Source organism: Lissotriton vulgaris, chromosome 12, assembly GCF_964263255.1.
Source record: "Lissotriton vulgaris chromosome 12, aLisVul1.2, whole genome shotgun sequence".
Taxonomy (NCBI): domain Eukaryota; kingdom Metazoa; phylum Chordata; class Amphibia; order Caudata; family Salamandridae; genus Lissotriton; species Lissotriton vulgaris.
Genome location: NC_141700.1, coordinates 750,832,519 through 750,857,861, shown reverse-complemented (window position 1 = coordinate 750,857,861; position 25,343 = coordinate 750,832,519).

The following is a 25,343-nucleotide window of genomic DNA, read 5'->3' as shown; positions in this document are numbered from 1 at the left end:
TAAATGCAACATGTGATTCCACTCATGTGATATACTTACTGAAATGCCCATGTGGGAAAGTGTATATTGGAAAAACAGAAAGGAAAATTAAAACAAGACTGAATGAACATAAGTCCAATATACGAACTAAGAATCAAAAATCTACTGTAGCAGTACATTTTGCAGAAGCTCACCATAATGTCTCCCAACTGAAATTTATCATTTTGGAAACTGCGACCCAAAAAGAAGGATTAGACATTAATAAACACTTGTTGAGAAGAGATAACTTCTGGATACACAAAATGAACTCGATAAAGCCCAATGGTCTTAATGAACGGATTGAATTTTCCTGTTACTTATGAATGAACTTGTGTAACATGCATTGATGTATAGCAATACATAATGTGTTTGTCCCTTATAGAGATGTATATATTTTTCCAGCCGAAGTTAAATGATGATATCATCGACAGCAGGTATATTCCGGAAACTATTTCATGTTTAAGTTCCACTGCCCAATTTATAGCACAGTATAGAGCACATTGATACTATACATTCACAACATCACAGAATACTCTTCCGATGTAACAAGATGAAAGTCAGTCTTCTATATTTTCGTCACTAGCTACGTTGAACGTGGACGCCCAATCAGGGTGCGTCACATTGCGATGTTTACACCAACACGAGCGTGGAGCTCGCGAGGTAACAGCCACCAGCGCGCATTCAGAGAGAGAAAGGACATAAGAGAGTCTTACGTCTCACGAGTAAGTGTCCCGTTTGAATGTCGAAGAGCCAAGTTAGATTTAGATTTCTAAGAGTGTCAGCAATACGTGTTTACTATTGTTTGATACGCTCATTATATTTTTTGTTTGCAGTTATGTCACCATCAACATACCCATAATACCTAGAAGTCTGGCATGTAAGTTTTGAAGTATTAATTTTTTACTATTTGTTACGATGCCAAACTCACCATTAACGGGCTGATTCTTGAGCCATAGAAATGTATTGTTTACCACTTGCTAATTACGACAAAGAGGAGAATGTATATATGTTGTAGAATGTTCACAAGCTACCCAATGAGATTATAAAAGATCTTTATTTTATCTTCTTCCCTAGTAATGTTCCCTGATGAAGTGCACTATGCCCGAAATGCATAGGAGAAATTAACGCCAGATGTATCTATATGGATAAAATTATGTGAAACGAACATAAAAACTTAGGATTCTAATTCATGAAATAAAACTTTACTGAATCAAAACTGAAAGAACATTTGTTGTGGAGTCCTTGGGAAACACACCCAGGCACAAGAAGGTGTGCACGGAGGGATGGGACCAACTGTTAGCTGGAACCACATATCTAATTAATTTTAGGAGACACCCGGGACACTAGGCGTTACCTCAGCAGCACCCTTAAATCAATTAAAAGGAGTAACTCGCCGTAAAGAAAAGGCTGTGCACAAATCAAACATTGCATCCTTTTGGATGGCCTACTGCACCATGAGTAGGTTTAAGCCAATAGACCACTCTCATTGTTTCTAGGCATGTTGTATGTGGATGCAGTATTTCTTTCCAAAGATAGAGACTTTTCTTCCACTAATCGAAGATTCTCAAAACACTTGCCAATCAAAAAGGCTGCACACCAGTTGGGTAACTGAACAGATCAAAGTACTGTAAACCCACTAATTTCCATTGGATTCACAGCTTCTCTGCATTTTCTTCATCTTTGTTTATGTTGGATCATTGCAGCTTTTTTTCTCTTGAACATTCACACCACAGATTCCCATCAGCAAGAGAATGAAGAGACTGCTGAGTCACAGACCCCCCCCCCCGCCCCCACTCCTGTGCATCAGTGGTGCCCAAAGTGCAAAGCAAATTGCATTTCATGCAGGTAATGATACAGAAAGGGCCTGCTCAGGAAAACATACTACACACAGGGAGTGGGGTGGCCCTACAGGGGTTGGGGGCTTAGTCCTATGAATCCGTTGCTGATCTTTGCTCCAACTCTTCCTTTCTTTGAGATTCCCGACCAGTCATGTGCCTGCTTGACAGTCCTGCATTAATTTACTCTGCTGCTGTTATGGACACAAAATGATGTGCTTGGAGTGTAAGAAGCTCTCAAATTAAGTTGCTAGAACAGCAGGTCTACCTGCCGGCATCCTATCGCTGCAACTCATCCTAAAGTGGGGAACAGGGTTAATGTGCCTCCTGCAAAGCCACACCATAAAACAGGGAGAGGATCTTCCAACTTTGGCAACTGGGGTATCAGGTTAAAGTTTGGGTGCCAACTAAACACCCAGTGATTCTGGTCAAATCATTTATTATCTCCACACCCACAAAGCACTCCAGTGCCTTTAGGTCGAGTTTGCACTATATAAAACTGCACAAAAACCTTTCAGGTCACATAAATCTTTTGTGAATAGCTCAATGGGCTGATGGCCTACCTGTCACCTTGTGGATCAGTGTGTACTAATGCAGCCACTGTAGGGATCTGTCTCCCATTCATGAACACAGGCTCCAATTCCCGAGATTGATAACATGAGTAGCACTGAAACTGTTTACAGCAAACATCCATTATCTGTGAACAGCGCAAGAGACTATTTTGGGTCCCAATTTTGAGCTCTGAAATGCACCTTAAACTGGCCTGGACTGTGGCAGTGACCAACTGGATTCAGCAGCAGACAGGGCTGTTGAGAACTCGGACCTCATGTGTCCCATATACTGCATTCCGCTCAAACCTGGCACAGAAAACTGGCTTGCACCAAAGTGGTGTTTGGACTTTAGTAGTTGAATAGGCAGATGCCAGGCCGATAATAAAGCCCCCTGGAAGCTGGTGTTCCACTCCAGTATCATGCTAAAGACCTGGATGATCATGAGGACACTGGATAAACCAACACCAAGAATGTTAATTTTTTCATTTACTCCATCTTTTCATCGCTGAGTTGCATAAGAGGTCAGACCTCCAATGTTGATCAGACAAACACCCAGTTCTGTTCAGTATTTATACTCTTTGCACCAGTTAATGTCAGACATGAGCTGTTTTGCAGCTACATCTGGGACAAAACTTGTTAACTATCAGCGTAAATTCTAGAGCTGGCCACCAGGGAGGAGTGGGCCTTCCGGATATGCAGTTGTATTACAAGGAGGCACAACTCCGGGTCCTTGTAGAGTAGTCGCAGCCCATGTCTGAGAAGCATTGGCTACATTCAGTTCAGTGGCGGGGAGGACGATCTGGGACTTAGCATGGAAGCCGAAAAAGGATAGGCCCAAGAATGCGTATGTCAGTACCCCCACAAGTACCACCCTGAAGGTTTGGGACTCGGTCTCCCATGATGAGCGGTGGAAGTCCTTCCCGTCCCCTTACACACCGATTCATTTTAATCCCGCCTTTCCCCCTGCGGAACATGAGGGCCCTTTCAACGTCTGGAGGACCGGGGGCTGCCACACCGTTACACATCTCTTTCGTGGACATGCGCCACTCAAGTTCGCCAATTGCATGCGAGACTACTCGGTCCCGCCACTCGAGCAATTCCGCCACGCCCAGATGCTTCACTGGGCATTGTCACCATCAGTCAAAGACGCGCCTACCAGGCCGCCCACGGTCTTTGAGGCATTCCTTGCAAGAACCTCCAGCATGCGAGGTACCATCTCCTTTCTGTACGACCTCCTGCTCTCCACCTCTTTATCTCCTAGGCAAAGATATATGGGTCTCTGGGAGGACCTCCTGGGCCACCACATATCTGACGAAGAGTGGACTCATCTGTGGCATGCCATCGCAAGGCACAACCACTCGCTGGACCTCCGGGAGGCTCATCTTAAAACCACAATGGACTGGTACATGTACCCTTCCAAATTGAGGAGGATTTTTCCGGACTCCTCGGATAGGTGCTGGAGAGGCTGTGGAATGCTGGGCGACTTTCGCCCCATATGGTGGGATTGCCCGGTCATCCGTCCTTATTGGGCGGAAATCCTCTCCCACATCAAAGAGATCTTGTGCTACCCTATCAAGGACACGCTAGACAACGTTTTGTTAGGACTTCGAGCCCCTGATCTCGAACACCAGACACGGGCTGATAAAAAGATTCTTTGGCTATGTAAGGGCGCTGCCAAGTTGACCTTGGCTGCGGCATGGAAGAAAAAAGAGGCTCCGTGAATCGCTCTATGGCATGCGAGACTTTGGAGGCTACTAAGTATGGAAGGAATAGCGGACATTTTTCGTGGCGATTTTAAGAACTTCGCCTTTCGCTGGGGCCCCCTGGTCTGTTTTCTATCCAGCGGCTTGCCCTCTGCGGTGTGCCCTCCCTCGTTGCGTAGCCTTCATCTATTTCAGACCTGAGTTGTTTTGACTGTATGATTCTGTGAGTGAATCTATGTTACCACCACTGGGGAGCGGGGTGGGAAGGGGTGGGTGGTGGGCGGGACTGTTGGGGGGAGTTTTGGCGACAACAGCACAATAATTTGGCGGAAGTGTAAGGGATGCAGACTATGATTGCCAATCTATTTACTCGGTGAGCTAGCAGTGCGCCGCTCTGAACTGAAGCCTGCTGCGGGCCTGGAGCCCCTTGAGTACGATCTGAACCTTGTTCCCATGATCGATGCGCAGTTTGCGGTCCTTGGGCCAGTACTACTATTCAGCCGAGTTAAACGACTTCTGTATACCCACACTGTACCCCCCTGCGAGGGAAGTTAAGCGGGATTGTCGCTTTCTGTGGTTTAATTTTTTCAAAAATGTCAATAAAAACAACTTTTACAAAAAAGAAAGGAATACAAGAGAAACATTTGACTGCTTGCCTGTTGTCATGACATTCGACCCTTTAGCATCAAAGATAAGAAAAGCAATGAGGAAACAAATGGCCGTTGCTGTCCACTGTGGATTTTAAAATGCCACAAACCAGATTTGCATTTAGGCCTGCGAATAATTTAAAAGACAGATTAGTGCACACATGACCTTTATAGAAACCAAATATAAAAATGATGCTGGCTGGACACTGCCCTTGCTGTAGTAGTTCTGTATGTGAACAGACAGAGAAAACCAACAGCGTGCAGTTGAAGAGTGGTAGGACATGGTATTTAAATAAGTTCTCTAACTGCAACACAGTGAATGTAATATACAGACTCATATGTGAGTGTGGGCTACAGTAAATCGGCTTAACAACCAGGAAAGTAAAGGTACGGACCCAAGAGCACCTGAGCACCATCAAAACAGGCAAGCTTACCACGCGCCTGGTACAGCATTTCTATGAATATAAACATGATCTTCGAGCACTTAAATGGATTGTCCTAGAGAGGGTAATAGCCGGCAGTGACAGCATAGAAAGAGTACTGGCAACAAAGGAGGCTAGTTGGATCTTTTTTGAAAAGGTGGACCGAACAGGATTAAATGACCACATTGAGTGGAATAAAGTAAGTAGACAGTAGGGCTCTATGACTGACTTCTGTACTAAGTGGAGTGCTAAACTACGGAGGTACTCTGAGATGTAAGGGATAAACACACCATTTACTTAAATATATGGGAAAGAGAACCCACTATTTGACAGAATATGCATTGGTGGGTGAAAGAACGAGAACTATACAGCCCAGAGTAGTGTGCACTAGTGTGAGGAACAAGGACATAATACATGAGGTATACATAGAACCTTTTTTCCCAACAATGGTTCTAGAATATTGCAAATAAAATCTAGCATGAGTGGAAGCGCAGTTGTAATAGAATAATAGAGAGCAGCTAGTAGCAGTGTCCTTGAGAAGAATGCCACAATATCTTGAGAATTAAACTAAGAACACACAATAAGTAATAGATTTAGTCCTTCTCCAACATTTCATGAGCAACATTGAGAAAAGTTTCCATTCGCAGGGAGTGGGCGGATGATATCAAAGTGCAGCTGGTTACAATGACATTTTAACTAATGAACGCTGAAAAATATCCATGCATGAGGAGTGGTCGAGTGAGAATATTATAGTGCAGCTGGTAATAAGGGAAATAAAACGAATGAACCTTTACAGAGCTTTGCCTGTTTTAAAATGGCTGCTGTGTTGATGGGGGAGAACCAGTTGATCTGCACAATATCGGCTGATACGTGAATCAGACGTAACAAGGGCGCGGATGCACTGCGGGTAGATATACTATCTGACGCTGGTATAGTTTGAAGCAGGGACATAAGGCTGCTCCTTGCAGAAGCAGTTGCAGTAAGACTGCGTGTGCAGGCTCCACGGGCTGAGTTACCGGCTAGGCTATCGTAGTGGCACTAACTTGTACGGATGCGTATTGTTAAATCGAATGGTGCATCCCGTGCAAGTGTGTTTTGAGGGTGGAGTATACAAGTTAGCACACGGAGATGGTACAAGTAATCAGAAGCTTCGTGAATCGCTGGCAGGACATAGTATATGAGAGTGGCATGCTTGTGAAAACTCATGACAATATATACGTAATGAGTAAGGATGTGTACTCAGTGAAAAAGGCTGGATCGGAGGGCTCAGTAACAGTTAGCAACCAGCATGAGAAAGATATCAGACAGACTCAGACTTTGAGATAAAGATGGTGTACTCTAGGAAGACGAAGGGTACACATTATATGAAGGGTCTTAATCTAATATTGAAACAATATTTCCACAGGTGTAACGATAAGCAACTGAAGTGCTTTTTTATTAGGGCTCATAGAGACAAACACCACCCCTCATGTGTTGGTGGAGGCTAGTATTAGTGCCCTCAGCCTGCATGATTGATTGATATACACAATGTTTGACTATTACTGTATCTGGTTGGCCATTTTTTATTAAGACATAGCTGCTGTTGGTCTTGTTTTTCCAGCCTATTCGCAACGTAAAAGTTATGGTTCATTGAGGCGAGTGATCGAACCCCACGTCCTGATGAATTTGCCACAACATAAGTAAATGGCAATGAAACATGTTGGCCTTCTTGGAAAAGGCTAGCAACATGCATTGCTTTTAATCTGAGTAAGCTCACAATTGCGAATAAAGAGGGCAACCTAACAGTGAGTCTAAACTCAATTTTAATTTGCATGGAGCACACGGTTCTCTGCAAATCACAGGGTTTTTGTTTTGGGACAGGTAATTCTTTCTTTCTGCTCTTTTGTCTCTCTATTGGACACAATATCTTTTTTGTTTCTTTGAGTGGGCAACTGATGATGATGTACATGGGCATACTGGTGAGAACCCGCCGGTAGCCTCCCCGGTGTTGCATACGTGAGGTGCCCTCTCACTCATTTATTTTTAGTAAGTGTCCTTCACTCACATGCTGAGGGGGAGGATGTACATTGTGGCGGATTGACTGATAACAGTTCTCCTTTTGAGACTTCTGACTTGAGAGTTCTGGAACTGCAGTAAACAGGACAGGGTGCCAGAGATCAGGTGGAGATCGGTATCCCCACGGCAGAAGCAGGTCCTAAGAGAAAAATTGACTCTCTGACAGCCAGGCCTTTATTGTTTTGATGATTTATGAGAGGAGGGCGGCCTTGTGTATTCCCTCTAAAGCTCCCTGTTGTGAAGAGTTTGTGAACTGCAGGTCGGCCGTGAGAGCGCGTTAAAAGAATTTATAAATAGACTGGACCAACAAGATGTGTTTCCATATAGTTAGGAGCACGTCCTGTTTGGCTTAGGGTTCACCTGTGGAATATTCTTACAAAAGATTTTGTAGAGAAGTGATGGACAGGAATTGTTTGGTGTTCTCGGATGATCAGATTGCTGCTATTCTATCAGGTCCATCATTGTTCCCAGATTCCTCTCTGACTAACACGAGTTTGGCGAAGTGTGGTAAATATTTAATTACCGTCCTAATTTCTATGCAGGTAAGTACTATAAAATAACTCAGTCGGAAAGAAAGAGACAGAGTCCGTGGTGTTCGAGTTCTAAGGGTTTTATTCCTTAAAAAGGAATGGTTCAGAACCGGATATCATGTTCCTGACACCGCTGGGGTTCAGGAAGGGATAGAGCATACTTTATTGATAATACATAACTTTTATACTTAATACACAGAATGAGAACCAATACAGAAGGCGTAACAGCTGAGAGAAACAAGATAAGAACACACACGTGTTAGCAATACGTAATCAGAAGGCGTGAACTAGGGCGTACACAGAGGTGTGTGCTAGAAACGTCACATGAAAGTGTCACAAGTGGGTGGGTACATAGCAGAATCTTGCAATGTCAGCAGAAATCTGAGGTCTGGATGCGCGCGCAGCTGCATGACGTGTGATTGACGTGAAGCTGGAGGGTGCAGGGGACTTGACATTTACACTAGAGGAAAGAGACAGAAGTCTGGCATGTCAGATCAACTCGTTCCTATATCATATCTGATGTTTGGGAACCATATTATCTAGAAGGAAAGGTCTCTTGGGCAGAGGCTATCCTATACTGACTGTGAATGCGTGCATATGTGCCTACGTGTCTGTGTGTAAAGCGAGGGGGCCATGGGCCTACCATGGTAACGGGAGCTATGAATTACTTGCATGGAGACAGAAAGGCCGGGCCCTTTGCTCTGCAGCTGAGGGGTTGTTTATCTACCCTGCTAGACTGGAATGTGTTTTCGGGAAGCTGAGCTTGGCTATGCTGATAACGTGAAGGTAAAATACTGTCTTTGGCAGGCAAGCAGGCCGAGCCAGGCCCCGCTCGCCTCGCAGGGAGTAGGACAGAGTTCGTGGGGGCATCCCACGTTGCAGTTTCAGGAGGCAGAGATGGCTTTGTTAAAAGAAAAGGCTCGATGACAGAAATCAGGGCCTAGCTCACACAGAGCCAGGAATACAGAAAGTGTACCATACAAAGACGGTGGCAAGGCATACTTAGGAACGGAATATCCGACCCATTCAGGGTGGATCTGAAAGAGGACATGTTAACGTTGGACGCAAATGTATTTGCGTCTTCATAGCTGGCACAGGAGGGAAGTTACATGCACTTTAAGCTCGTACATGGAGACGGTGGGGTACACGATAGGGAACATTCCTGACCATAAAATTTCTATTTCCTCATTCCCTCCTTGTTCCCTACGGACCCTTCATGATATATCAATCTTCATTAATCCATTTATCTGTGTAGTGAGCATCATCTGCTCATCCTTTCTCAAACGGGATTTAGAACGTTGACTTGAATGGGGAGTGCAGGATGTGGCGCACAAGCCGCAAATCGCTGGCCCACATTGTAAACATAGACAGCAACTGAATACTACAAGTAGTATTGTTCCAAGGAGTGACAGTATTTTCCATCCCCAAGCTGAAATAGTAGTCCAGAGCCAACCGGACCAAGTCCAGGTGCCTGGGTTCTGATGTATCTGACTAGCTATCTTATGGAGACGGGTAATAGCCTTATATACGGACGGAGCATTATCTGGAATGAAAACACAGCAAGCTGACCCGAGGACCTTACAGGCTCCTCCTCGATCGGCTAGTATGACGTCAAGGACAAGACGATTTTGAAGAACGACAAGTCTCGTAGCAGACTGTTCTTCGGTCAAGTTACCTAGGGCAGAAGTAGTCTCTTTCACTACTGCTTCGAGAGTTCTGGTCAAGTGACGGATAGACTTACTATTAAAGATAGCACCTAAATAGGGAAAGAAACCTTTATTGAAATCTGTGTACTGTTCCCATGCTGTCTCAGTATAGTCGACAATTGGGAGATCTCTTTTTGGTCTGTGAACTAGACGGGAATTTCTATGATAATCGGGTGGAGCTAGGAAAACAGGTGGCAGTAAGAATCCAATATAACAGGTACCATCCCAATCTAGTGGCAAACGTATGTATGCTGTCTGACCACAAATGAAGTAGGAATGACGGGTAGCTTTGAACGTGGACTTGCCCTTATCGCTAAATTCGATCACAGTAGTACATTTACTATGACCCAGGTGTACTGAACCATTCTTTCTGACACATAATTCACCCTTGACTGGTAATACTGACATAGTGGGCAAGTCTGGCTTGGTTTCGGATTCAACATTCAGAATCATGAGGTTAAGTGTAAAATTTCCTAATCCATATACTTCATTTTCTAGATCAGTCCCTGTCCTTTTTGGAAGTCCCTCCTTGTCAGGATAACATACTTTATGCAGAACTGTGTTCAGATTTCCCCATACCCAGTTACCCTGATAAACTACGGAATTTGAATCTAAAGAATTAATCAATCTAAACCATGCGCCACATGAACCATTGTGTGTGAACGGGTACGGAAAAAGGGGCAGAACTCCCTCATATTTCTGGTAGGGGGGGAGTCGGCCACATATCCAACAATTTGTAGCGTTGCTGGTCTGATGAGAGTGATGTAACATACTAATGAATGTATTGTTGCGCAGCGCAAGTCGGTAAGACAACTCGTGAGGCGGTAATTCGCTGAAAGAATGCTCGGCAGTGTTATTAGAAGAAGGATGTGCACGTGTAGCAATAGGAAAATAGATATGCAAAATTACACTTGTGACAATAATCGTAAGACTTAAAGAAAACATGATCCATAAGGTAACAATACAGTAACTTTTGAGAGATTTGCAATATCGTTGCTTCTTGATTTGTTTCTCTCTATCTCTTTCTCTATTGGGGTCTAGGGGATACATGTCAGAAACTATTTAACCGATTCACCTAGGGGAGGACTTAAACAATTAAACTGTCTGACTTGCTAGACCGCAACTTTGATTTATACTCCTCTTGCGGAGTTTTCTCTACCATGGGAAGTTTAGAGTCACTAGAATCTGGGCAGTCCTTTGAAGGGGTGGAAGAGTCAGTCTCTGGCAACAGTTCATTACATTTTTTAATATGACTCGAATGAATCCACCCCTTACGGCCTTCAATTTTGATTGCAGTCCTCGTGGTCAGAAGGACGAGCTTCGGCTCCTGCCAGCGGGGCTCCAGCGGACTCCTCCTATCGAAATTTCTCACTAGGACAGTATCTCCTGGACGGACATCGTGTGGTTTTACATCAGTGTTGTCGGGAAAGGCTGCAGCAACCTGTGAACGACATGATTGGAGTGCAGACATCAAGGAGGCAAGGTAATCTGTCAGCATATTACAGTCAACATCAGTTATTTTCTTAGGCATGGGTGTCCCCCACATATTTGGTGGCCTGCCAAAGACCACTTCATACGGGGATAGTCCTAATCTCGAATGTGGAACCATTCTCATATAGAATAGTGCAACTGGCAGGGCGACTATCCAGTCGACCCCTTTCTCTTTACATATTTTTGCAAGACGAGTTTTCAGTGTCTGATTGTGCCTCTCTACAAGGCCAGCTGCCTCGGGATGTCGGACGCAATGGAATTTCCACTGATATCCTAGCAAGAGTGAAACCTGCTTCATAAGCTCGGATGAGAATGGCTGTCCGTTATCTGAGTACACGATACGAGGCAAGCCGTACCGTGGGAAGAATTCTCGAACCAGCTGCTTGGCAGTGGTCGGGGCAGTGTAATCTGGGACTGGATATGCTTCTGTCCAACGGGAAAGTGCACAAACAACTACGAGGACGTACTTGAATCCTCGACAACGTTCCATCTGGATATAATCCATCTGGAGGACTTCAAAAGGGTGATCGGGAGGATGAAATCCACCTTGCTCTACAGGGACGCTTTTACCTGGATTGAACTGACAACAGATCATGCAAGTACGCACTTTCTGTTTTGCTGCTGCTCGTAAATGTTTGTTGTACCAGAGATTCTGTAAACTGTCTAACATAGCTTTTTCTCCTAAGTGTGCTGGACTATGTGCTGTATTAATTATGACTTGAACCATAGAGTCGGGGAGAAACCATGTGGCTTTCCCTTTTGTCACCCATCCCTGGTCTGTCTGGATCCCTCCTAGTTCTGTCCATTTCTTGATTTCGTCTGGAGTAGCATGTGTCTGAATATCAATTACATCTAGTGTGGGATCCCTAACTGTCATACAGTGTGTCGGTACTATTGTCTTTGTCACATCAGTTGTCTGGGTGTGAGTCAATGCTGTATGTTTTGCTGTTTGGTCTGCCAGGTCGTTACCCTGGGAAATAGAATCTGTAACTCTAGTATGTGCTTTACACTTCATGATGGATATGCCTGAAGGCAGATGTATTGCTTCTAACAGTGCTTGAATGAGGGGACCGTGTTGGATCTTGGCTCCGTGAGAGGTCAAGAAACCTCGTTCTTGCCATAACATTCCGAAGTCGTGTACAGCTCCGAAGGCATAACGTGAATCTGTGTATATGTTAACATTCCTGTTCTTGGCTAGTATACAGGCTCGGGTCAGAGCGATAAGCTCTGCTGCTTGAGCGGACAGTATATCAATACGGTGTGTTTCTTTGACTTCAGTTTCAGTGGTCACTGCATAAGCGGCCACTAATTCTCCTGTGCTTGTTCTCATACATGAACCGTCCACGTAAAGTGTCAGGTCTGGATTAGTCAGTGCAACATCTGTTAAGTCTCGTCGGGGCTTTGTTACTGCATTAATGATCTCTATACAATCATGCGGGGCTGAATCTGTCATAATCGAGGGTAACAATGTGGCAGGATTGAGTATGTTACAGCGTCTGATTTCTATGTGTGGCTGGAATAACGTAAATTCATAACCTGTCAATCGTGCTATAGTCAGGTGTTGAGTCTGTGTCCTATTTAGCAGGACTTCTACAGAATGTGGAACTTGTACTGTCAATGGATGTCCTAATACTATTGAGTCGCTTTGTCTGATTGCTAGGGCTGTCGCTGCAACTGATTTTAAGCACGCAGGCAGAGCCTGGGCCACTGGATCTAATGTACTTGAAAAATAAGCGCAAGGCTTATGTGAACCTGCTTGATCTTGTGTGAGGACAGACAACGCTGTACCATCACGCTCTGTAACAAAAAGTGTAAAAGGTTTGCTGTAACATGGTGTCGCTAAAACTGGTGCTTGACATAAAGCTTTCTTTAATTCCTCAAAAGCCTGTGTATGTTCCTGAGTCCAAGGGAGGACAGTCAAAGTCGCTGCCTCCTGTGTTGTCAACTGTATCAGTGGTTTAGCTAGAAATGCATACTGAGGAATCCATTGTCTGCAGTATGAGGTGAGGCCTATAAAGGCCCGCACTTCCTTTTGTGTCTTGGGTTGTGGTAACTGTGCAATTAACTGAATGCGATCAGGTGTGAGCTGTCTCCCCCACTTGGACAGCAAGTGCCCAAGGTACACCACTTGCTGAACACAGAATTGTAGCTTCGAAGGAGACACCTTGTGTCCCTTGTCAGCCAGAAAATGTAAAACTGTCAGTGATGCTTGTTCACATTCGGGTTCACTTCGTGCGGTGATCAGCAGATCATCGACGTACTGTAGTAAGGCAGTGTTAACTGGCATTTGGATACAATCAAGTTGTCTTTTCAGTGCTTGGCTATAGATGCTGGGGCTTTCTGTGAATCCTTGAGGTGCGCGTGAAAATTTGAAACTTCGGCCATTTAAACAGAATCCGAAGAGATATTGGCTCTCCGGATCAATGGGTACACTGAAGAAGGTGTTCTTGAGGTCAATTACAGTAAAGAACGCCGCCTCTGAATCAATAGCAGTCAATAATGATGAGATGTCGGGAACCACAGGATACTGTGGTACAATGCATTTATTCAGTTCTCGTAAATCAATCACCAGCCGATATACAGGCGGTGCATTGGGATCAGTACGTTTAAGAATCGGAATGATAGGAGAATTACAGATGTTGGAGTCGGTTTCTACGACCACTCTTTGGGCAATGAGCTCTTCAATGATTTCCAGTAAAGCCACTACAGCATCGGGTGGTAACTTGTATTGTCTGATTCGGGGTAATACAACTCCTGGTTTGAGTGTAACACGGTATGGTGTGATGTGCATACAACCAACATCGGTTGGGCCTTGTGCCCACAGGTGTTTCGGGACATTTTCCAATCTGACATCAAACTCTCGTAGTACATAGTGACCTTTAAAGTCTCGTAAGAAAAGTCTAACTCCCTCCGGAGAACAACATATCACTGCTCCTAGAGCCTTCAGTGTCTTGATACCTAGCAAGTTTTCTGGACATGATTTAGTGAGTAACAGGTCTGTAACACGTGATAATGGACCTACTGCTAGGGGGACAGGTTTTGATACTTCATTTACAATAGGCTGTCCTGAAAAACCAAGGGAAACATTCTGTGAGCCTGAGAGGGGTGCCCCTGGAACTTCGTCATGACTGATCATTGTGCGACTTGCCCCTGTGTCAATTAGAAACTTTCTGTCTTTTCCTAATACTTGACTATGTACATAAGGACCCTCTTGATCTACAGGAATTTCAATAAGAGGCAAGCCAACCTCCCTCTCTAGGCTGTTTCATGTGTATCGCTGATATTCGGGATAATCAGATTGGGCATACTGGTACATCTGCTGTGAAACTTGCTGCGTCGCGGCAATAGGCTGTGGCTGTGATACCGCCACGGTCTGTACTGTCTGAGGTGGAGCATGCGTAGGCTGTATGTTCTGGGAAGTCTGTTGCTGGACCTGATCTTGTCTAGGCTGACGTGGTCTTTCTTTAGTTTTACCTGTTGCTATATTATATTTTAGGACCGAACATTCATGTACGTAGTGACCTGGCTGCTTGCAATAGTTGCATGTCCCTTTAACGGGAGCCGCTGAATTACTTGTCTGTGTCTGACCCTTTTTCTGACCGTCAGCTGGAACTGACTGAGCAACTAGCATTTTCATTTTCGTGTCTTTCATACGTCTCTGTTCGTGATCTTGTTCTTCTCTAATTCTGTTCTGGTGATATTGTAACATTTGTAACATCGGGGATGGCGTATTTGCTTGCCAAGTGCTTTCGACTTTATATACACGATTCTTAACTTGTGTCAGGGAATTCTCGACTAATTTTGTTACAAAAAGGTGCGGGTATGACTCGCTACTTGGTTTCAGGCCACTATTAATAAAACATTTCTCGAATCTTGAATAGAAATCACTAGTATCTTCATCGTGTTTGTTTACAGGCTGAGATTGCGTCCCAGTCTTCCTTTTTAGTTGTTAGTAGTCTTGGCAAAACCTGTACTATTAAACCTGGTAATGCTTTAGCTTTGTCCCCAAGGCCTAGCCCTGGAGTGCGACCTTTTTCCTCGTCCTCTATTTCAGTCCAAATAATCTTTTTATCTCCCACCACCCATTCTTTTTCCTTGAGTTTCTCGTAAATGCCTGTGGGCAACAGTACTTTTAACATTTTCATAATATCCGTATACGTGTAATCTCCCATGAGTAACATGTCTTTAATTTCTCGGTGGAAACCTGCTGGGTCTTTATCGTGGCAGGGTACTAGTTTCTTCATTTCTAGTAATTCCATTTTTGTTAAAGGTGTATATACAAATACACGTTCTAGCGTGTCATCATCTTTTCTTACTGGATGTACTTCTCGTAAAGGATTCTGTCTGTCGAGGTAAAACATTTTTCTTTCTGGGGGCGGAGCTGAAACATATTGTGGGCCTAAGAAAGCGTTATATCTGTGCCGTTGTTCTAGAATTATTTTAATTAACTTGGTACTTAGGCCTCTCCATCTATTCATAAGTAGTGCTTCTAATGTATCAGGTAAGGGACCTGGATCAGAATGTTGATGTCTGTATAACGTGATGAGATGCTGAATCATGTACATACCAGCTAATTTCTGCTCGTCTGGGGGAAGATTTAAAAATGTCTGAGCTACTGTATCATCACTATATGTGTTGGGATTGTCAGCCCATTGTACTGCTGACCGGGCTAGTTCTTGTTCATCCATAGAATTGAGTACATGGTACCCCATTCGTTCTTGAAGTATTTTGTCGGTAACCTGAAACAGATATTCAGGAGAGCTCGTTTTTGAGATGCCAGAGAGAAAAACTCTCTTGCTTTCTGGACGAATGCCTTTCTTAAGGTAATTTCCCTTTCCTACATATGCTATCATTTCTTTGGTCGTGTCGTTATCCTCTGGTTCTTCCTCCTCTGAGGATTCAATCTTGTCACTATCTCCTTCCCTTTCGGGTTCCTTTCTTTCATGTATTTCTATTACTGCTTTCCTGATTCTTTTGTACATATTTGCTATACTGCTCTGTTTATCATGCTTTCCCTCGGCTATATTCTGGCCCCACTTGTTTAGTGCATCCATCTCGTCCTTGTCTACACCAGGCCTGTCTTGTTCTCTTATTAGACAATTTATGACGAAACGTAATATACAACCTTGAGTGTCAGTTTTCTGGTGAGCCATGGCCTCTTTATTACTTTCAGGACCTTCCCCTGTCTGGATAAAATGATATATTCTGTCTAGATGATCAGTCATTCCTGGTAATAACATTAAATAATCTGTAACTCGTCGTAGGCGTAGAGATGCCAGCTCCATTCTATCGGTTTTACCGGGTACTGGATCGTATCTGCAATCTGTAAGGGGTTCTTTAAGTAGGTCGTAACTCGGTAATCGGGGTGTACGTTGCTTTGCTATGTCCCTAAGGGTCAATCTGTGTGTTTGTGGCGGGGTCTGGTAACCTCCTGTCGCACCTCCTGAGGCGGAGGCTTGAGCATGGCTTGTCTGTGGAGTCTGTATGTGTAACGGAACTTGTCTTTTACCAGGATTAGGCCCAAAAGGATTTAGTGGATTAATAGTAGGAGCGGGAAGTGGCGGGGGAATAGGTGGTAGAGGATGTTGAACGGGTGTAGCTTGTTGCGGTACTGGCTGGGCATTGTCTTGGAGTAGGTTGCCATCTCCGTCACCGTCAGTAGGCGGTATGTGGGCACGTGGATTTGTATAAGCGGGAGCTACATCGTCTAGATAGGAAGAAAGGAATATGTCTTTTGTGGTCTTGTGCCTTACTTTAGTCGGAACCAATGGTGGCGGCAGATCTTTCGGTGTTTCTGGAGTGGCTTTAGGCGAACCCTCGGCCATTAGATACATGCCATTTGCAAGAGTGTTTCGTATACGGTCTACTTGTTCTGCTTGTACTCGAATACCTTCAGCAACTAATTCGTTTTCTCGGACCTCATCCGACTCTTCTCTATGTTTTTCTGCTTTTCGGAATGCTTTTTCTGCACGTTTATGCGATTCTTTACACCACAATTCTATGGCTCTTTCTGAGATTGTCTGGCTTTCTTTTTCCATAGTGCTTCCTCTACTCTCATGATGCACTCGGCATCCCATGTCCCTGTAACAGGCCAGCTATGTTTCTCTTCTAGGTGCTTGGTATAATCGGCCCATAAATCTAGATACAGTATGGCATCTAAGCCATGCTTATGATACATAAAATTTCCGGGAGTGTCCCTAGGTGGGACAGGAATCGCTTCCTCTAGTATCCCTTTCCTAGTTCCTAATTGTCTTAATTTATTGAATAATGGCATCCTGTTGCTTGGTACTTGATACTTGATACTTGTTACTTACTCTAACCCGAACACAGTTAATATACAAAAACACAATAATGTACATCAAAACAGTCACTCATACCACGACATTAATCACATGAAACATTTTGAACACATATGGACTATCCTTGAACTCTAGAAAACGAGAACAAAAAAATTGAACCCTTGAATACTTGATATACTACTAAACAGTACAGATACACTGTCTAAAACAGTGCAGACCGTGTTTGTGTACCCAAACCCGTCTTTACCGGATACATAATAATGCACCCGTCTAGATGCGTCCCCAGCAACGGTACTCACCGGGAAGCACGGAACGGAAGGCCTCGGACAACTCGACTGGACTGGACCGGACTGGACTCGGCTCGACTCGATACGTGAATACTTCGGAACTGGTGGGCCTCTTGACACCTCAGACCTTGTTTCTTTCGGCTAGGCTCTGGTCGGGATCCTCCGCACTCCTCACCGCCTCGTCTGGGTGCTGATCGCAGTCTCCGTCACCTCCGTAGGCCTGAGGGAGATACAGGAAATCCTGCGGGTACGCGTAATTGTCCGTCTTGACTGTGGCAGGGGGCAAAGGCTGCAACGCACCTACCGGCGCGTGGGGTGAGGGAGTGGTTCCTGTTCGGGCGCCAAATTAATGTGGTAAATATTTAATTACCGTCCTAATTTCTATGCAGGTAAGTACTATAAAATAACTCAGTCGGAAAGAAAGAGACAGAGTCCGTGGTGTTAGAGTTCTAAGGGGTTTTATTCCTTAAAAAGGAATGGTTCAGAACCGGATATCATGTTCCTGACACCGCTGGGGTTCAGGAAGGGATAGAGCATACTTTATTGATAATACATAACTTTTATACTTAATACACAGAATGAGAACCAATACAGAAGGCGTAACAGCTGAGAGAAACAAGATAAGAACACACACGTGTTAGCAATACGTAATCAGAAGGCGTGAACTAGGGCGTACACAGAGGTGTGTGCTAGAAACGTCACATGAAAGTGTCACAAGTGGGTGGGTACATAGCAGAATCTTGCAATGTCAGCAGAAATCTGAGGTCTGGATGCGCGCGCAGCTGCATGACGTGTGATTGACGTGAAGCTGGAGGGTGCAGGGGACTTGACATTTACACTAGAGGAAAGAGACAGAAGTCTGGCATGTCAGATCAACTCGTTCCTATATCATATCTGATATCTGATGTTTGGGAACCATATTATCTAGAAGGAAAGGTCTCTTGGGCAGAGGCTATCCTATACGGACTGTGAATGCGTGCATATGTGCCTACGTGTCTGTGTGTAAAGCGAGGGGGCCATGGGCCTACCATGGTAACGGGAGCTATGAATTACTTGCATGGAGACAGAAAGGCCGGGCCCTTTGCTCTGCAGCTGAGGGGTTGTTTATCTACCCTGCTAGACTGGAATGTGTTTTCGGGAAGCTGAGCTTGGCTATGCTGATAACGTGAAGGTAAAATACTGTCTTTGGCAGGCAAGCAGGCCGAGCCAGGCCCCGCTCGCCTCGCAGGGAGTAGGACAGAGTTCGTGGGGGCATCCCACGTTGCAGTTTCAGGAGGCAGAGATGGCTTTGTTAAAAGAAAAGGCTCGATGACAGAAATCAGGGCCTAGCTCACACAGAGCCAGGAATACAGAAAGTGTACCATACAAAGACGGTGGCAAGGCATACTTAGGAACGGAATATCCGACCCATTCAGGGTGGATCTGAAAGAGGACATGTTAACGTTGGACGCAAATGTATTTGCGTCTTCATAGCTGGCACAGGAGGGAAGTTACATGCACTTTAAGCTCGTACATGGAGACGGTGGGGTACACGTTAGGGAACATTCCTGACCATAACATTTCTATTTCCTCAGAAGGACGAATGGGAGAGATTAAGTATTACCAAGAAGCATCAGGTCAGGGTGGCATTGCACGGAGCTCTGACGGTATCTCCATGCGAGAGCGGCCCCTGCTAGCTTACTAGTGAGAATTGAACCACGTATTTTTTTAGAAGACAAGAAAGTCAGACTAGATTGGAGTTATATTGCCAATAAATGCACAAGAGCCTGGTTATTATTAATTATAAACACGGTGAAAAGGCTGTTTGATGAATTAGAGTAAACCCTGAAGAAAGACAACCATCACTGAAAAAAAGAGCAACAGCTGCGGATCCAAGAGGATCTGGCAGAATATAAGAACTAAATGGTGAATTGGATCTAACGGCAGCGTTCGATACTATATCCCATGACATCTTGCTCAGGCGTTTGGTAGAGGTTGGGCTTGAGGGTTCGGCATTGGCCTGGATGAGGAGCTTTTTATCTGGCTGTAAACAGTGTGTTAATATGGGATCATTTCGATCTGCCTCTGCAGAGCTCACAAAGAGGGGGCCGCAGGGATCATGTTTAAGCCCTACTCTCTTTACCCTCTATGTTGCCCCCCCCTGGCTAGTATTATGGGATCATACAGATTTATCCCAGTGTCATATGCTGATGACACTCAGCTCCTTTTTCCATTCAAGTCACTAGGCTCCGTGGTCAAACAGTCCTTTTCAGAAGGCATGAAGGCGGTCTCTCAGTGGATGGCCCTGAATTTCCTACAGTGCAATGTGGGGAAAACGGAGGTTATGCTTTTTGGGGAAGCCACAATGCTGTGGACTCCAGACTGGGGGCCCCCAGATCTAGGCACCGCCCCTAGCCCTAAACAGGTGGTAAAGAACCTGGGCGTGCGGCTGGATCAAGATCGATCTTTAAAGGACCATGTAAACCAGACAGTCGGGTCCTGCTTTCATGTAATTGGACTACTTCGCAAAGTGTTTTCTTTACTTCCAGATACAACCAGGAAAACGTTGGTCGAGGCCTTGGTGCTCAGTCGCCTGGACTATTGCAACGGGCTCTTGGTATCGGTACACTATGGTGTACTTAGCAGGCTTCAGGTGGTGCAAAACACTGCTACAAGGCTGGTCCTGAATGCCCCACCTAGATCTCCATCACGCCCCTTGCTAGAAAAACTACACTGGTTGCCGATTCGCCAACGGATCAAATTCAAGACCTGCTATGTGGTCCACAAGGGTACACATGGACTAGGCCCATCGTATCTGGAGGAAAAGTTAATTCCCTACAACCCAGCACATACCCTCCGCTCTAGTAACCAGTCTTTATTTCAAGTCCTAATTGTTAAAAAGGCAAGACAGGGTGGAAAAGCCTTTTCCTTTCTCGGCCCTGGCCTTTGGAATAAACTCCCCAACTCCCTTAGGCAATGTACGGACCATCCGACCTTTAGGAAACTGCTAAAAACCTTTTTGTTCCAGGCTCAGTGCCTCCTCTAGATTCTTAGCTCTTCCATCCTTACCTCATGTTGCATTGGGCGCAGAGATACTCCTTCGGGAGTAGATTCTAGCGCGGTACAAACTCTTAAATAAATAAAGGGCCTAAAAAAAAACTTGAGCGGTATACTCACAAATTGACTTTTCCCTATGTGGATGATAAACATTATCAACAGGGAAGTGAGCAAGCACTGCAATTTAATTATCAGAGGGGTAGTAGACAACAGCAGAGAAGAACACCCCAGAATTGGACTTTTGATAACACTTCAAGTGAGGAGGAAGAAGGTGCACAGCCACCCAACCTGGGTAGAGTAAGGTTTGACCCTCTGTCCAAGTCCAAGAAGATCTAGGTGCCTTGTTGCGTTCTTTTTTAGGACATACTCAGAGGGGCAACAGACTAGGTGGACAGAAGGGCTGAGGCCGTGCTCGACAATCAGGGACAACAATGGCCAATGTTCTCGCCACGCAAAACACGCAGTCAGGGCAGGATCCCTTTGTAAATAATATAGTCATGTATTTGTCGGACTATGAATTGACATCTAGTGAAACACGAGTTCTCAACAAAGGAATGGGGTATGTCTCCACCCCAGGATATGATGCCTTCAAATGTAGGACCGAATTTTATTAAACTATGAGAAAGATCAAACTTAAGAAATTTGTTGTTAATAAAGAAGCAGAACCGCAATCTGTATTTTCAACTAATCGCGACGCCCCTCCCAGTTCTGTCCACCCAGTTCCTCTGTTGGACCAGAGGTTCTGTTTTTTTATACAGAAGGTTTTGGAAGAGATCTTGAAACTGGAACAGCTTGACCAATGGGGCAGGTTTAACAATATGAGTCATGACAATTGGGAGGCAGTGAAGACACTACAGAACAATGACGCTATAACTATAAAGTCCGCCGACAAAGGCGGGCAGTTGTAGTTATGAATACCACAGACTAGGACACAGAAGCCTTGAGGTTGTTGGGTGAGCGTAAGAGTTATCACCCCCTTCCTAGAGATCCCCTGTGTGAACTTCAAGACTTGATCATCAAGATGGTGGCGGAGGCTAGGAGCAAGAATTGGATTACGAGCGAGGAGGCCGATTTTTTAGTTAACACCAAGCCCAGAACACTGGCTTTTTATATATTACCCAAGGTGCATAAAGCACAGTGCCCCTCGCCCCGGACACCCGATAGTGTCATCTATCCTTGGGCCGCTGTCTTAATTTGCGACCATCTTTTTAAGGGAGTGTATCCTCAGGCAGCCCATCGTATGTACAGGATACTACGGATATCCTAAATATTCTGAAAGATTTGGAGCTTGACTCCACACAACAATTTCTAGTTACAATAGACAAAGTCATTGTACACTAGAATCACCCGGGAAGCTAAGCTGGTGGCAGCAGCTATAGCCCTGGGAGAGCTGGATTAATTTTACGATACTTCTCAATCGTTCGTGCTCCAGTGCATTGAACTCGCTCTTACACATAATTACTTTTGTTACAAAAATGATCTGTACTTGCAAGTGTCCGGTACATCAATGGGCCCAACTTTTGCACCCAGTCTGGCCTGCATTTATGTGGGCCAGTTTGAGGAACACTCCCTGTACCACTCGTCAAACCCCTTCCAGAGACACATTGGTCTCTGGAAGAGGTATATTGACGACGTGCTGTGTATATGGACTGGAGAAGAGTATGCTTTTTGGATTCTTGAACTGGTTGAACAGCCTTGATACCCATTTGAAATTCACCTGGACGAAAAGCAATGAACTTGCAGTCTATTTAGATCTTGACATCATTGTGCAGTAGAACAAATTGAGTACTATGGTCCATCAGAAAGGGACAGATAGGAACTCATTGTTACATTATCAGTTGTACCCTCTGAGAGCCCTGCGGGATAACTTGCCCGTAAGCCGGTTTCTTCGGTATTGACGCAATTGCTCCACTGTAGGGACTTTTTTTCAGCAAGCTGAGGATTTGGCAAGCAAACTGACACAAACAGCCGATCTCAAGAAAATAGTTAAAGCACATAAAAGAGCTTGCAATATATAGCGGAGGCACTGTTAGAAAGGTATACAAGAGAAACAGGGTATGTTTGCCTGTTGTCATGACATTCGACCCTTTAGCCTCAAAGATAAGACAAGCAATGAGGAAACAGTGGCCGTCGCAGTCCACTGGGGATTTAAAAATGCCACAACCCAGATTCGCATTTAGGCGTGCGAATAATTTAAAAGACAGATTAGTACACACATGACCTTTACAGAAACCAAAGATAACTAAGATGCCGGCTGGACACTACCCTTGCTGTAGTAGTTCTGTGTTTGAACTGACAGAGAAAACCAACAGTGTGTAGTTGAAGAGTGGTAGAATGTGGTATTTAAATAGGTTCTGTAACTTTAACACAGTGAATGTAATATGTAGACTCACATGTCAATGTGGGCTACAGTAGATCTGCTTAACAACCAGGAAATTAAAGGTACGGATCCAAGAGCACCATTAAAAAAATTCAAGCTTACCACGCACCTTCTGAAAAGTTGACCACAACAGGATTTTTTTACCACATTGAGTGGAATAAAGTTAGTAGACAGTAGGGCTCTACGACTGTCTTTTGTAGTACGTTGGGTGCTAAACTACGGAGGTACTCTCAAATGTAAGGAACAACATTTACTTAAATGTATGGGAAAGAGAACTCCCTTTTTGATAGAATATGCCTTGGAGGGTGAAAGAGCGAGGACTGTACACGGATGTGCTGTGGGTAGATATACTATCTGACGCCAGTATAGTTTGAAGCAGGGAAGAGACACTGCTCCTTGCAGAAGCGGTTGCGGTAAGTGTGTGTGCAGCCTCCGGGGACTGAGTTACCAGCAAGGCTCTCACAGTGGCACTAACTTGTATGGATGAGTATTGTTAAATCGCATGGCGCATCCCATGCAAGTGAGTAATGAGAGCGGAGTGTACATGTTAGCGCATAGAGATGGTACGATTAATCTGAGGCTTCGTGAATCGCTGGCAGGACATAGTATAGGAGAGTGGCATGCTTGTGAAAACACATGACTATAGATACGCATTGAGTAACGATGTGTACACAGTGAAATGCTGTAACAGTTAGCAGCCAGCCTGAAAAAAGACTGTCAGAGAGACTCTGACTTTGAGACAAAGATGGTGTACTCTGGGAAGAGGAAGGGTACACATTATATGAAGGGTCTTGATCTAATGTTGAAATTTTATTTCCACAGGTGTAACGATAAGCAACGGAAGTGCTTTTTAATTAGGGGTAATAGTGACAAACAACCCCTCATGGTTTGGTGGAGGCTAGTATGAGTGCTCTCAGCCTGCACCTGGTAAATATAGATCACTCCAAACTCATGATTGAATGATATACACGATGTTCGGCTATTACTGTATCTGGTTGGGCTGTTTTTATTAAGACAGAACTGCTGTTTTTTCATGTTTTATCAGCCTATCCGCAACATAAAAGTTATGGTCCATTGAGGCGAGTGATCGAACACCACTCCCTGACTAATGTGCCACAACATAAGGAAATGGCTGTGAAAGAGGTTGGCCTTCTTGAAAAAAGGTTAGCAACATGCAGTGTTTTTAATCTGAGTAAGCTCACAATTGCGAATAAAGAGGGCAACCTAACAGTGAGACTTAATTTTAAATTGCATGAAACACACGGTTCTCTGCAAATCACAGGGTTTTTGTTTTGGGACAGTTAATTCTTTCTTTCTGCTCTTTTATCTCTCAATTGGACACTATATACTCTTTGTTTCTGTGAGTGGGCAACCAATGATATATGTGGGCATACTGGCCAGAACCTGCTGGTAGCGTCCCTTGAGTTGCATACGTAAGGTACCCTCTCACTCTTTTACTTATTTTCAGTAAGTGTCCTTCACTCACATGCTGCAGGGGAGGATGTACTTTGTTGCGGACTGACTGATAGCAGTTCTCCTTTTAAGACTTCTGACTTGAGAGTTCTGGGACTGCAGTAAATTGGACAGGGTGCCAGAGAGCGGGTGGAGATAGGTATCCCCACAGCAGAAGCAGGTCTTTAGAGAGAAAAATTACAGCCAGGCCTTTATTGTTTTTATGTTTTTAGGTCTTATGCACAAAATCGAGAAAATAGAAAGTTGTGTTTGCTGCTCTTTCGGAGATTTGAAGTTAAGAAATGTAGCTATTAGACCCAGGTAAAGCTTATTACACACATACGCTTCACATTTAGAGTCTTGCATTGCATAGTATGGGGAAACTACAAGTACCAGAATGCAAACTCATGTCATCTAAAAGCGGGAAGCCTATCTTATTACCCCAGCCCGACAATCAGAGAATTTCAGGAGTGTGATTTTGTGCACTTTTGTCCCTGGGCAAAATTATGTGAGTCCCACTTTATGTGTGCGACGCGATTCCAGCGTCAAATCACAAATGAGTACTGGTGTTTCATTCGGCAGGCAATGTATTGCATTACATGAAACATTTAAAGTTTTCTGACTCTGTGGGCCCCACTATGAACGAGGGCTTTGTAGTAATATGAGGAAGTGTAGTAATTAGCACCAGTGTTGTAATTAGCACCAGCCTCGTTCCCATTTGTCAGAATCGCACCCACCTGGTTTATTTATTCCAAGAGAGAAGGGAACATGGTTTTCATGCATGATTTGGACAGACGGGCGGCATAATGGAGACTTTCGCTGAGAAAAGAGACATCATTTTGAAATGTGCCAACGCCAACCTGACCAGTATCGTATGGTAATCTTAAGGCATGTTCACTGTCAGTGAAACAAGTAATTGGACTACCATTGA